This window comes from Balaenoptera acutorostrata, chromosome 3 (assembly GCF_949987535.1).
Source record: "Balaenoptera acutorostrata chromosome 3, mBalAcu1.1, whole genome shotgun sequence".
Classification (NCBI taxonomy): domain Eukaryota; kingdom Metazoa; phylum Chordata; class Mammalia; order Artiodactyla; family Balaenopteridae; genus Balaenoptera; species Balaenoptera acutorostrata.
The window spans coordinates 135,774,547-135,787,382 of NC_080066.1; the positions used below are offsets into that span (position 1 = coordinate 135,774,547).

The window sequence follows — 12,836 nt, forward strand, 5'->3', positions numbered from 1 at the left end:
TTGGAAAGAATGAATAAATTATGTAAGGACAGTATTTCCTGCCAAATACAAACCTTTTCTTGGCTTTGGAGAAGTTTTTTTGGTTTTGGTTTTTGAGTTAGGAGATAAGTTGAATTTGATGTCAGGAGTATTTCAGAGAAAGGCTCACACCATCAGAACCAAACCCCAGCTTGGAGGAATGTTGATGGAAACCCCAGTTAGGTCTGGATGACCCCGGAGCACGGGTGACCTGTGTTTCCTTGCCCGTGGTGTTGCCCAAGGACCCACAGAGGTAGAGAAGGCACATGGGGCCAGGGGACAGCCACGGGGCCCTGAGGGCAGCCTCGTGGAGTCCTGGCACCTCTTCTTAGTGCAAAGAGAATACCCAACCGTCCTGGGCCCCTGGAAGGGCAGGAGGGGCTGAGAGAGGCTAATGTGAATGGGGCATTCACATTAGGCTTCAGAGTGGGGCTGGGGAAGACACGTACATGGACACATTTAAATTTGACAAGAATGTGTTTGCTACCATCAGCAGAACAGGGGCTCAGATACAGAAATTAAATTGGTTTGTATAAAATTAATGTTATACCTTGACAGTCTGAGTCAGAGGCTCTGCAATTTGCATGGCTATACCTATTGACATTTTGTTGGGTTTAACTGGGGCCTGAACAAACTGCTGTTACCGAAAGCAGGCGGTATCTAAACTTGCCTTGCTTGTTTTATTTCGGATTAAAAGTTTCCCAGCACTGTGAGGCCAGGCCCTTTATTTTAGCCTCCTTCTCCTTCCTGGTGCATCTGGGATTCCTGACGCAGAAGGGCTCGCGATGGATTGCGGTGGATCTTCCTCGACCTTCGGGGGGCTCCCTCCCCAACCTCAGTCCGTACCGGGCGCCGCCCGAAAATGCGCAGTTCCTCAGCAGCAGGAGGTTCTCTTCCACCCCAGGCGGCGGGAGCTCTTGCTGCAGTTTTTCCTTCAGCCAATCAGGTCACTTCCCCGGCCGGCGGGAGGGTCAGCCTGCAAAGCAGATGGTGCAGCGCGCAGCGGGGGGAGGCGCCGCCAGCTGCCCCGCGCCCTCCCGCGCACCGTGTACTCGCTCTACACTAGGCAGGGCCGGGCTGGGAGGCCGCCAGCCCCGGAAAGCCGCCGCTGGGGGCTTTTGGTAGTTGTGAAGGAGTCACGCAGGTGAGTGTGACCTTTGGGCGCCCAAGGAAGTTACGTGGAAATCTGTAGCTTTAGGAGCATCGAGGAAACTGCAATCCTGTTTGTTTCTGAGGCTTTGAGTTTCAAATGTCGAGTAATAAACTGGCCGTTACCCGAGAGACTCACTGTCCTAGGACACAGAATGCCTCGTTTGGGGAAGAGAAAATGGGGGTGCGTTGGCTCCTACATCCCCAGAAGAGAGTTGGCTGATACCCAGTGGCTCGCGGATGGTTTGGGCGGGGAGCTGGCCTTTGGAGGCTGCAGCGTCTGTGGAGTGATTTTTCTAGAACCCTTTCTCCTCCTCCTCCTCCTCAGCACTCTGCGGCCCAGCACGCCAGATGGTGACAGCTGGGTCCTGCAGGGCTGCGCTCACCTTTAATGAAGCCCGCAGCCCTCTCCAGACACAAAACGTGGAAGGGTCAGCGCTCAGCCTGCCACCTACCCTAGGAAGGGTGCTGGGTGCGGGACGCAAGCCAGGGAGAGGCCAGTTACCTTATCCGGAAAAATGGGGCTGTGATAGGGCAGGTTAAAGGAGGAAAGCTTGATAGGAAAGGAGATAAAAGATGCAGCTTGTTATAAAGGACGTTCCCATGACAGTGCAGATACAACAGAGCAGGGAAAAAAACAAGTTGATTCAGGAGGAATAAACAGGTTTGTAAGCGATGAGGTCAAATGAGTCACAATTTACCTCCCGACTTTTTGGCATCAAGGACAAAAAAAAAAAATGAAATAATAATGGGCAAGGGAATTTCTAACTATTAAAAGCTAATATTTCATGCCTTCTAGGTACCAGGTACTGTTTAGGCACTTGCCAGGGAATGTTTCGCTTCACCCTCCCAACAGCTCCTTGAGGGCGTCCTAACCTTATGTCCATTTTTACATATGAGAGAACAGAGAAAGAGGTTACATAACTAGGAGGTGGTGGCCCCAGTTACTCTAGGCTGTCTCCCTCCAGAGCCCAACCTAAAACCCTCAGCCTGATGCTGTGCTGCCTCAATATACGGGAAAGGGGATGTGTAGTTCTTGTTGGCTTTTTGATATGCATCATCAAGCCAAGAGCTAGAGTGGAATCCCACAATCGCCCGATGGGCCAAACCTGATCTCATCCGGTTACTAATGTGTTTGTGGATGGAAGTGGAAAGCCTGTCTCAGGGAGCAGGTGCAAAGAGGCATTAGGCACCTTCCCTTCCAGAAGGTCACCTAGAGAGGCAGAGGCTCGGGGAGCCCGGCTTCACATTAGGCTTCCTCAACTCCAGAGTCTACCAGTTGCAGTGATGAGCTCAGAATTGACGACAGCTACACTGAAAATCAGGAGCAAGGGGAAGCAGTTTGCTTTAACTAAAGATCATGTCAGTTTATGGCCACATCTCAGGTGCCCCCATTCTCTTGGCCTCCCCTGCCTCCTGGACGCAGCTGCTTACTCGTCTCAGCGGTTGCAGTGTGGGTCAACTCTGGCAAGGCTCTGGTGCGGTTCTGGTGCCCAGAGGCTCTGCCTCCTCCCAGCGCCTCTGGATGTGAATGAGCGTCATGGCACTTGGTGGGGGCAGAGCCGTTCGATGCAACTGAGAAATGCAGGGGAGTTAAATGGGCCACATCTCGGCCAACAAGACTGGAGATGGGTAAATTCCCTCTCCATTCTTCCCTTTGATGGACAGTCCTGAGGTACATTTTTTTTCTCTTTATAGCTTGACCAGAGATGTCCTGCTGTGGCCAAGCAGGTACACCCGTTGTGCAAGGGCTTCATTTCTTTAACACTTGTTGGGAAGCAGTGGACAGCACAGTAAGACATCAGCATGCATTTACTTTCCATCCTTTCCAGACTGACCCTCCTTTCCCCTCATTTTCACTGCCCTGGCATTGTATTGCCTGAGTAAAGCTTTAGCCCTTAATCCTTGCCTAAGAAATCTAGGCTAAGAGGAATCTTACGTGGGCTTCAGAGTTCAAAGCGAAATTCCCTCTGAACTTTTCCTCTAGGTCACTATCCTGTACCATTCAGTTATAAGGAAAGATGACTGTCCATGGACCAGACTTCCAAGAAGTAGAGCCTGGTGGCTCTGGTGTAGCAGATGTAGGCTCTGCTCAGAGAGCTTGACCCCAATATCTCCATGGTAAGTTTGATTGGGATGGGGCATTCATAACCAGAGGACTGTGACATCTGCCACCATCTTTCATTTCCTTGCTGCTTACCTGGTCCTGCCTTGTTGGCCCCATCTTCTACCTTTTGTCTCTCACTGGTGGGTATGCCCTCAGCCTTCAAACCTTATTGTACTGAGATGATCCAAACTCCTCTGACTGAGCCATATGCCTTTCCTTCCTAATAAGCTAAGTGATGGCTCGGCCCCCTAAGGAATGCAAATCTGTTGCAGATTAGTGATATTAGAAAGTTACTGCTATGACTTTCCATTCTAATCACTCTGAACGAGCTCCCTTGCTCTGATGTGACTGCCAAATTCTTGTGGGGCTCTTCACAGATGGATTCTAGACATCTGAACATTTTGCTGGCAAACAGAAATAAGAACTGGAACCTTTTCCCCCAGTGGACTAAGGAAATGCTAAGAGTCAGAAGTTCTGGTTTCCTATGGCAACGCCACCTCCACTAGCTAGTCACTTGGTCATCTGTTGGCCCCTGGCTATGGAGAAGTCTCACTCTGAGAAACCATGTGGTCACTAGAGACACATATTTCAGATCCCTCTGTATTGGCTGTCACACAACAATGACATAACCTAAGATTTCATGAGCTAATGAATCTCTAAAAATTCACTTTAAGACTTTGGGGTTTATAAAATGTCCCCAAATTCTTCTGTAGTTATCATAATGAAAACATCAGAGCAAAGCCACGCCATAGCAAAGTTGCTGAACTTCCATTCCAAGCTAATGATGAGTGGACGCCTTGGTAATATCACTATGAAAGAATCTGCCTTATTTGGGGAGAGAAAGGATAAGGACTAGTTTATGACTTCAGAGTCCTGGGTCAGATTGGAGAGAAGATGGAGGAAGGTCTTTGGGGGTCGGAGAAAGCAACCCAGCAGTGCATAACCCACATAACTCTGTCCTTTTCCGCCTCTAAATCTTCAGGTAGACGCTCTGAGGCAGAGAGGTGCATTGTGGAGCTTCTGGAGGCACTGCTTGGAGGAAAGGTCATTTAAACTGGCCCTCCCTGGGCTCTTCAAAGAAGCTCCATTGGGCATACAATGTCTTGGGCCTATGGCCTAAGAAGTAGTAGTTACCTGGGCCTGCTCTGAAAGGAGCTCGTCAGTGGAAAAGCATTAGGGGTGATGAAAGGCAGGGAACTTGGGTAAAGGTAAGGCAGGGAGATGTCCCAGGATGTCCAAAGAAGAGGCACTGGAATGTCTGCATGGAAGAGCCGTTCAGGTCCAGGAGCCAGAAGTAGGCTGGGCGTTCGGAGACCCCATTGCCCAAACCTTGGGTCTCTTTCTCCGTCCGCCATCCACTCTGTGTCCCATTCTCCTCCCTGGCTAGTGAGACCCGCCCCCCTACTCTTGTCTGGTCCCTAGGAGACAGAACAGGTTAGGGGGCCTCATAGGAGGGTCCCACATGCAGGCTTCTAGGATCCACATCACGCCTTTAGATCCAGGGGTCTGGATGCTTCCCGGAAGAGCTTTCTGCTCTTCTACGTTGGATACCCTTTCCTGCTTAGTGGATGAACGTCAGAACAGCACAGGCTCATTTCACATCAGGCTGTGTGTGTCACAGGCACAACGAGGATGGAAACAGTCTGCTGCATTTGGAGTCAAAGACTTTTTGCTATAGGGCTCTTTGGGAATCAACAGACCTTTAAACAGAGATCTTTCCCCAGCATTTTCTTCGTTGTGTCTTTGGTGCCAGGGTGTCTGACTGCTGTTTTGTCTGGGGATGCATTCAGAATTGACTACCGATGATTCAGCCCCGGGGTCTAGTTTCTCTCTCTCTCTATAGACTCAGCAGGACTGTGAGTTGATAGGTCACCACAGGCCTTCTGAGTGCAGATACGGCCTCTACTCAGCTCCTTTTGTCTCTCAACTTCCTTCAGTCTGCATGAACCTTTCAATAGCTGGGTTGGACCATTCGCATGCAGAGGGCTGGGTAAATTCCCATGAAGCAAGTTAATAATATAGCATTTCCATGGTGGCATAGTGCTGCTGTTTTGCTGTTGTTTTTAACTTGTTTTATTCATATCTCTTCTTCCCCTACATGGCTTTTTTCTTCTTCAGATTGATCAAGTAGAGGCTCTGTTAGGCTGTTGAGGCACTCAGGGTTGCTGGTTCTTCCTGGAGTTCTGAGGGGTAACTACTGTTCACTGTTGAGAAAGGGAAATACTTTACCCTGGAAACCCAGAACACTGATACACACATAGCTGCTTCTCTTGGATGAGGCACTCTACATACTGATTTTATTATTCTGATAACCTGGGCATCTTCTAGAATAGTGGTTTTTAAATTTTTTAAGGAACCGGACCCCTCCTCAAGTGAAAAACCATATCTCTGATATAACAGATAAAGCAGAAACCATGGCTGTGGAGGTGGGAGAGATGCTTCACCCTGTTGACCTTCACTTCCCTGCTTCCTCTCTTGGAGGAGCCCCTCCTTGAAACCCTGGCACTCTGTGGAACAGTGGAAAACTACTATGCTAGCAAGAAGTGTGACCTGATCTATTTTGGTGCTGATTGGCAAGACCACAGTACCGTCATTAGTTTGAAGAGTAAACATTTTTGGATATCAAAGGTACAGGTGCTATGGCTCCTATATAAGGCCATTTGATAGTTAATTCCTGCCTAGAGGAAAATAACAACTGTGTCTTATAATAAGCACATAGATATGTGCATGGTGGTGGTGCCACGCCCCCAGAAAACACAAAGGTATGGGGAAGGCCACTTGTAGCCTTGTGAGCTGCTAGTCTGCTCAGGACTTAAGCAGAAGTCCTCCATTGTTTCTTTTTTTAAATTTTTTTATTTTTATTTTTTTAACTACAAGACTTGTAGCCTTGTGAGCTGCAAGTCTGCTCAGGACTTAAGCAGAAGTCCTCCATTGTTTCCTTTTTTAAATTCTTTTATTTTTATTTTTTTAACTACAAGACTTGTAGCCTTGTGAGCTGCAAGTCTGCTCAGGACTTAAGCAGAAGTCCTCCATCATTTCTTTATTTTTATTTTTATTTTTTTATTTTTTTGACTACAAGACTTGTAGCCTTGTGAGCTGCAAGTCTGCTCAGGACTTAAGCAGAAGTCCTCCATCATTTCTTTTTTTTAACGTTTTAATTTTTATTTTTTTGGCTGTGTTGGGTCTTTGTTGCTGCGCGCGGGCTTTCTCTAGTTGCGGTGAGCGGGGGCTACTCTTCGTTGCGGTGCGCGGGCTTCTCATGGCGGGGGCTTCTCTTGTTGTGGAGCACGGGCTCTAGGCACGTGGGCTTCAGTAGTTGTGGCACGCAGGCTCTGTAGTTGTGGCTCGTGGGCTCTAGAGCGCAGGCTCAGTAGTTGTGGCGCATGGGCTTAGTTGCTCCGCGGCATGTGGGATCTTCCCAGACCAGGGCTCGAACCCGTGTCCCCTGCATTGGCAGGCGGATTCTTAACCATTGCGCCACCAGGGAAGCCCTCCTCCATCATTTCTGAATCAAGGCTCCTTGACAGTCAGAAAGCCAAAGGGCTTCCTTTGGGGTTACCTTGACCCTCTGTTGGTACAGTGAAACTGGTCTGTTCTATTTGATTTTAAAGTCACTGATAACAAATTGATAACTTTTGCTTTAAGGCCTATGTATTTGGATTGACCTCTACTTCGCCAACAAGTTTTCAGTGCTTGTATGTTTCTGATCCCCGTTGCCGGAGCATGTCATGGACCATTCACCAGCTTGCTGAGGCTAAATCTTTCTCAACAAACACAGCTAAGGAGATGTGGAGCAGGTGGAAGTATGTGATCTGAGGGGCACTGACTGACAAGGCCTTGTTTGCCATCCTAACCTACCCTGGCCAACTGCTGTTATTACCCCTATAACTTCCACTTAACAATAGTGATCATACACTGTGACCACAGAAATTGTTAGTTGCAGCCCACTTTGTCATGTGAAAGGAAAAAGAACAAGGACTTGGAAATAGCTTGTGAGCTTAGTCTGATAAATCACATCCCATTAATTTACAAATATTTCTGCAAAATCAGAAAGGGGAACCTTGTAAGTTCTATTAGTTCATTACTGAGTGATTGCTAATTGGTTATGCATTTAAAAACACACAGAATTCCATTTAATATTGTTGTCTTTATTAGGGGAGAGATTTGTTTTGTTTGACAGAGCATTAGCTGTGACATTTTGGGGTTAGTGCAGACTACTTGGTTCTCCCTGAAAATTCATAGATATGGAATTAAAAAATTTCTTTTAGCTGAGTATTAAAATAATAGGTACTAATTCTCTCTCCAATTTATTGGTCCCGTAACACTGAAATAGTACCTGTCAGGACTGAGGGAGCTGGCCTGCTCCTTCCATGGGATCCCCCCTTCTCCCTGGAGATAAGTGTGAATTCCCTCTCCTTCTTCCACCCTGTGACACTTCCCTAAAGCACTTTGTTCCATGAGCTATCTTCCTTGGTTTATAAAAAGGCAGTGGTGCAATGAGGTTCAATATTCAGAATCTGGCATGTATATCTTGTGTAAAGGGGCTGATGAAGTTAAAATAATGAGCTTCTTTTATGTCTGGGATGTTGTTGACTAGCACAGGAAGAACATCGGTTTGAATTTTCTTCAATTAATGATGATGAATTTGACATTCATGTGTTTGGTAAATATCAGTTGATCATCTTCTCTGTGCTCTGATCCGCCTCTTTTACTCTTTCTTTACATGTTCAAGAACTTGTCTGTTTAATTGTCTGATGCTAGGGAGATGCTGAGTATAATGATGGACAAGAATACAACAGAATGTCTGAATGAACCTACAGTTCTTAGCCCTTGAACTTGTGGAGCAATTCCATCAGCCACCACTCCCTTTTCCGGGTAAGCAAGATTTCAAAATAGTGACTGTATATGAATTAGAACCATAGTGGGGAAGCTAAGACGATGGGACTCAAAATAAAATTGTCTGGGCTTGCCTGCTGACTACCGCTTACTGTTTAGGATGCCCTGGGCAAGATGCTTCACCTCATGGGGCCTCAGTTCTCTCACCTGCAAAATGGGGTAATATTACCACCTACTTCCTTGTGTTAGTGTGAGGATTAAATGAGAGAATCTTCTAAAAGTTTGTAGAATAGGACCTGGCATGGAGTAAGTTCTTAGTAAATGTTAGCCATTATTATGGTTATTATAATTGTAATCATTTTTTTTATCTCTTTAGCTTTCCTTGGCTATTATGGGAAATACAGTGAAGAGTAATCACTGCATATGAATAGAAAGTAACCTTTTGACTTACCTGCTCCTTGTCTAAAAGCTTGCTGCCAAAGATGCTCTCTGGGGTGAGGTATATTGTTTTCCCTTCTTGCTCCCATGCACAGTAGGTCAGGCGTAGCAGTGAGATGGAGATCGCAGTGGACGTCAGGAGACACAAGGATGGTTGTTACGCCTTCTTGACTATGGAACAACTTCGGCTGAATTCTTCAATCACCTCCAGGTCACCTTTCCCCATGTACAAAATTGAGCTGTTGGAAACCACAGTAGGTGACAATGAGAGCCTTGAGATACGTGCATATTGTGGTTTAATATATATTTTAAAGAATCTTGTGTATAACGTAGTGCAAGAGAGTAAAAGCACACTGGGCTCTTGGGAAGTCTTTTAATGTGGTAAGAACCAAGAGCCTATCATTTATTGAGCCCCCAGTATGTGCTAGGTTCTGCATATTTATCATCTCATTTATTCTTTATAGCAACTTCATGAGTAAGTTGTATTATTTCCATTTTTCAGTTAAGGAATCTGAGTCTCCAAGAGTTTAAATGATGTGTTCAAGTTCACGGGGTTAGTTAGAAGCAGAGAAGGGATTCAAAGCCACACCTGTCTTAAGCATGTCCCCTGTGGTGGTCATCAGTGCTGTTTCCTTCCAGGCCAGATCATTTAATTGCCAATGCAGGATTCTCCTTCTGCAGGGCCATTGGCTGCTCTGTCAGCCTGTGTCCTTGGGTGACTCTGATGAGCAGAATGCCCTGCAGCTTGAGATGGACACGTGGCCTGAGCATGAAATAACCTTTGTAGTTTTTGGTCATTAAGGTTTTGAGTTTCCTTGTTACTGCAGCATAACCTGGCATATCTTGACTAATACATGCTCCAGTAAGGTGATTAACACTGATAGCTAAATTATCTGTAATATTCCTATTTGTCAAGTAGAGGCAGCAGGCTGAATCATCTTGTGTGTGTGTTGGGGGAGAATAGTGACTACATGTTTCTAAGTGCTATTAAGGTAGGTCATGGGTTGAAAAGGATCTTTTATCATTTTTTTCCAGTGTTTTCTTTCTGATCAACTTCTTTTCCCTCTCTTACCTTTTTTTCCTCTACCTTCTACCTCTTTCATTTTTTTTCCTTTGGGTCTCCTTTTAGTCTCTATACAGATCTAATGCCTAGTGCCTGGTAGCACTCAAATGTTTTTTAAAGTGGGAGGAAATATTCAGAATCCAGGAAAGCAGTGTTGAATTCCACATTCTCATCTTTTTGTTGGCAATTTGGTTAAAAAAAATGTTTAAGGAGTTTTCCTTTACCTTTAACTAAACAAAGCAATCATAAGACTCAATTTCTTAGTTTTCACATATCTTCAATGTTCTTTTCACCTCCCATTTCTCTTGGTATTGTATCTATGTGGCCTAAGGAGGACTCTTGGCTAGGATGCTTGTGCAAGCAGATTGAATTTATTTCTGGCTGAGCCCATCCCTGTCTGTCACCCAATTATCATCAATAAATATTTAAATATCAGGCCAGCAGCCCCTGAATGGAGCCCTGGGTATCAGGCCTCTGTGAATCCCAGCTGATCATTATTAATTCAATGAATGTAGTTGTAAATTAGCTAAGAACATACAATGGAAGCGAATACATGTACTCTTGTCAATGTGGGCTCACTTCATTGAAAGATGTTTTAAATTTGCTTTTGCCTCATTCCAAGAAGATATGAGATGCAATTTGCTTCAAACTAAATGCTCCCATAGTGTCTTGTCCAGATATTAAACAAGAATAAGGCAGGTTGGAAGAGCCATCTCTAAAATGTATTGCTCTGAAGGACTTAGAGGTTTGCCGGGTCACTTTTTGAGCTAATGTGAATTGGCAGGCAAAATGCTTTCCACTGAGATGAATTATGTGCTCAGGGTTACCTGGTTTTTTAATCCGAGTTAGACAGAGAAGTCAGAAGTAGATAAAAATGAAATGACCCATTATCAAATAATCAATGAAAAAGCTACACTCCTGCAATGTTTCTGGATCAATATACAAGTTACCTTTCAGATAGATGAATTATTCTTGTGTAGTTCAGAGCAGATCAAAGCCTACTTCCAGCCAGATGTCCCAAATGCATTGTATGTGAAAGAAGAGAAAGAAGGCATTAACCCACCAGGCACAAAAATACGGGTCCTCTCCGTTCAGCAGCTTTCCTAAACAGTGCCCAATGAGAGTATTCTTGGGAACATGATCCAGATCCAGAGGCACAAGCTGTTGAAGGTTTAGCAGATAGTGTAGATAAGGCTCTGAAGAAAGGGCATGTTCATTCTCCGAGGGCAGGAGTATAAATTGGCAAAGACTTTCTAAAAAGCAATTTCACAGTACCTATCAGAATTTAAATTTCTATGCTCTTTGACCTGGCAATCCAATTCTAAGAATTTATCCTAAAATGTAGTTACATATGTATAAAAAAATATTTGTATAAGGATGTTTCTTTGTTGTGATAGTAAACACATAATACATCTTACAACTGTCCATCAGAGAGGGAATAGTTAAGTAAATTGTAATCTATTAATACTGTTGAATATTATCAGCCATTAAGAAAATGAGGTTAAATATATATGTGCTGACATATGACGTTGGAGAAGTTATTCAACCTCTCACTGCTTGAGTTTTCTTATTTGTGAAGTGAGTATAATATTTAATAAGTATTAGTTGAGTGACAGACTAAATGAATATATTTGTGTGTGTATGTATGTGTATGTGGTACATATGCAATTTTTTTATTTTTGGAGAGACTAAAATTTAGAAAAGTAACTCAGAAATCCAGTAGATAGAGCTAAGTTTAGAATCCTAAGACCCTCATCTAGGAGTGGGAGGTGGGAGATGGGGAGACATATGAGGAAGGAAAATAGTCTTTATTGAAAATACACACTATGCTAGGCTATCTGCTACATACTTTACATAATCATATCATTTAATTCTTACAATCATCTGAAGTTGGTATTATTATATCCATTTTACAGGTGAGAAAATAAGGCTCAGAGAAACTTACCCAAGGTCATACAGTTGTGAGTAGCAGAGCTAAGCTTCCAGTGTCAAAGCTGTGCTTCCCACCACCTCCTTCCATGCTGAGACCATATCTTACTCATCCCTTGGATATTCAGTGTCTAGCATAGAGCCTGACTCCATAATGCTTGTTACATTTAATTAAATATTTGCTTAAAACTTGAGGATACTGACATAGATTTCCCTTTGCTTTATACTGGTTAATAAGTGGGAATAATTATTATGATACTTCTTTGATATATAAGTTTTTCTATACGTACCTTATCCCACCTTTATCAGTCACCATAGGCTAAGTTATGCTGTGGTAACAAATAACTCCAAAAATCTCAGTGGGCTGCTTTGTTACATGCACTGCATGGATTAACTGCCGCTCTGCTCCATGTTGCCTTCATTTCAGGACCCAGGCTGAAGAAGCAGCTCTTTCCTGGACGTTGTGAGTCTCATGGGAGAGGAGATGAGGGATGGAAGAATCACCTATCCATTAAAGCATCCATTAATGGTCATTAAAGCTTCTGCACAGAAGTAGCACATGCCACTTCCACTCACATTTCATTGGCCAAAGTGAGTCAGATGGACAGACATGAACACAATAGGGTGGGAAGAGTATAATCTTCCCATAGGGATAGTCTCTGTTGGGTGGGCCCATTTAGGTGCTCCTTGTAAGAGGAGCAGCTGATATTTTGAAGAGTAATGCAATATACCCCACTACTCTATTGCAAAATAAAATTTAAGCCCCTTAAAATAGATACTGTGTTTTATACTTCTGTTTAGCTTATATATGTAGAATGGAACTTTTACTCTTGTAATTCTAGTGCTTTCTTCACTAGATAGTAAACTTAATTTTGCTTTTATGGGAGTCAGTCTTATCCAAATACAGCAGTTCTCAAAATGTGTTGAGGGAACCCTAATAGTCCCCGAGACACTCTCAGGGGGGTCTGTGAAGGCAAAACTATTTTAATAATACTAAGTTGTTATCTCCTTTTTATTTTTAACATCTTTATTGGAGTATAATTGCTTTACAATGGTGTGTTAGTTTCTGCTTTATAACAAAGTGAATCAGCTATACATATATCCCCATATCTCCTCCCTCTTGCATCTCCCTCCCTATCTCCATTTTTTAACTCTCATTCTCTCATGAGTGTACCGGGGGGTTTTCCAGATGTCATGTAACATGTGACATTGGAACAGATCGAATACAGAAGCAGATATGAGAATCCAGCTATCCAGGCATTAAAGAGATTTGCAAAAATGTATAGTAATACCACT

At 44.1% G+C, this 12,836-nt stretch overlaps 1 long non-coding RNA gene across 3 annotated transcripts; it reads left to right on the forward strand.

Moving 5' to 3' along the window:
- Positions 1-975: 975 nt before the first annotated feature.
- LOC103019281 (uncharacterized) lies at positions 976-12,318 on the forward strand. Of its 3 annotated transcripts, none has more exons than XR_452019.2 (5): positions 976-1,162; positions 2,866-2,960; positions 3,155-3,288; positions 8,007-8,149; positions 11,968-12,318. It is a non-coding gene; the product is annotated as an uncharacterized LOC103019281 (long non-coding RNA). The 3 variants fall into 3 exon arrangements; XR_009007701.1 differs by having other exon boundaries at positions 8,036-8,149; XR_009007702.1 differs by lacking the exon at positions 11,968-12,318 and adding an exon at positions 8,644-8,762.
- Positions 12,319-12,836: the final 518 nt, after the last annotated feature.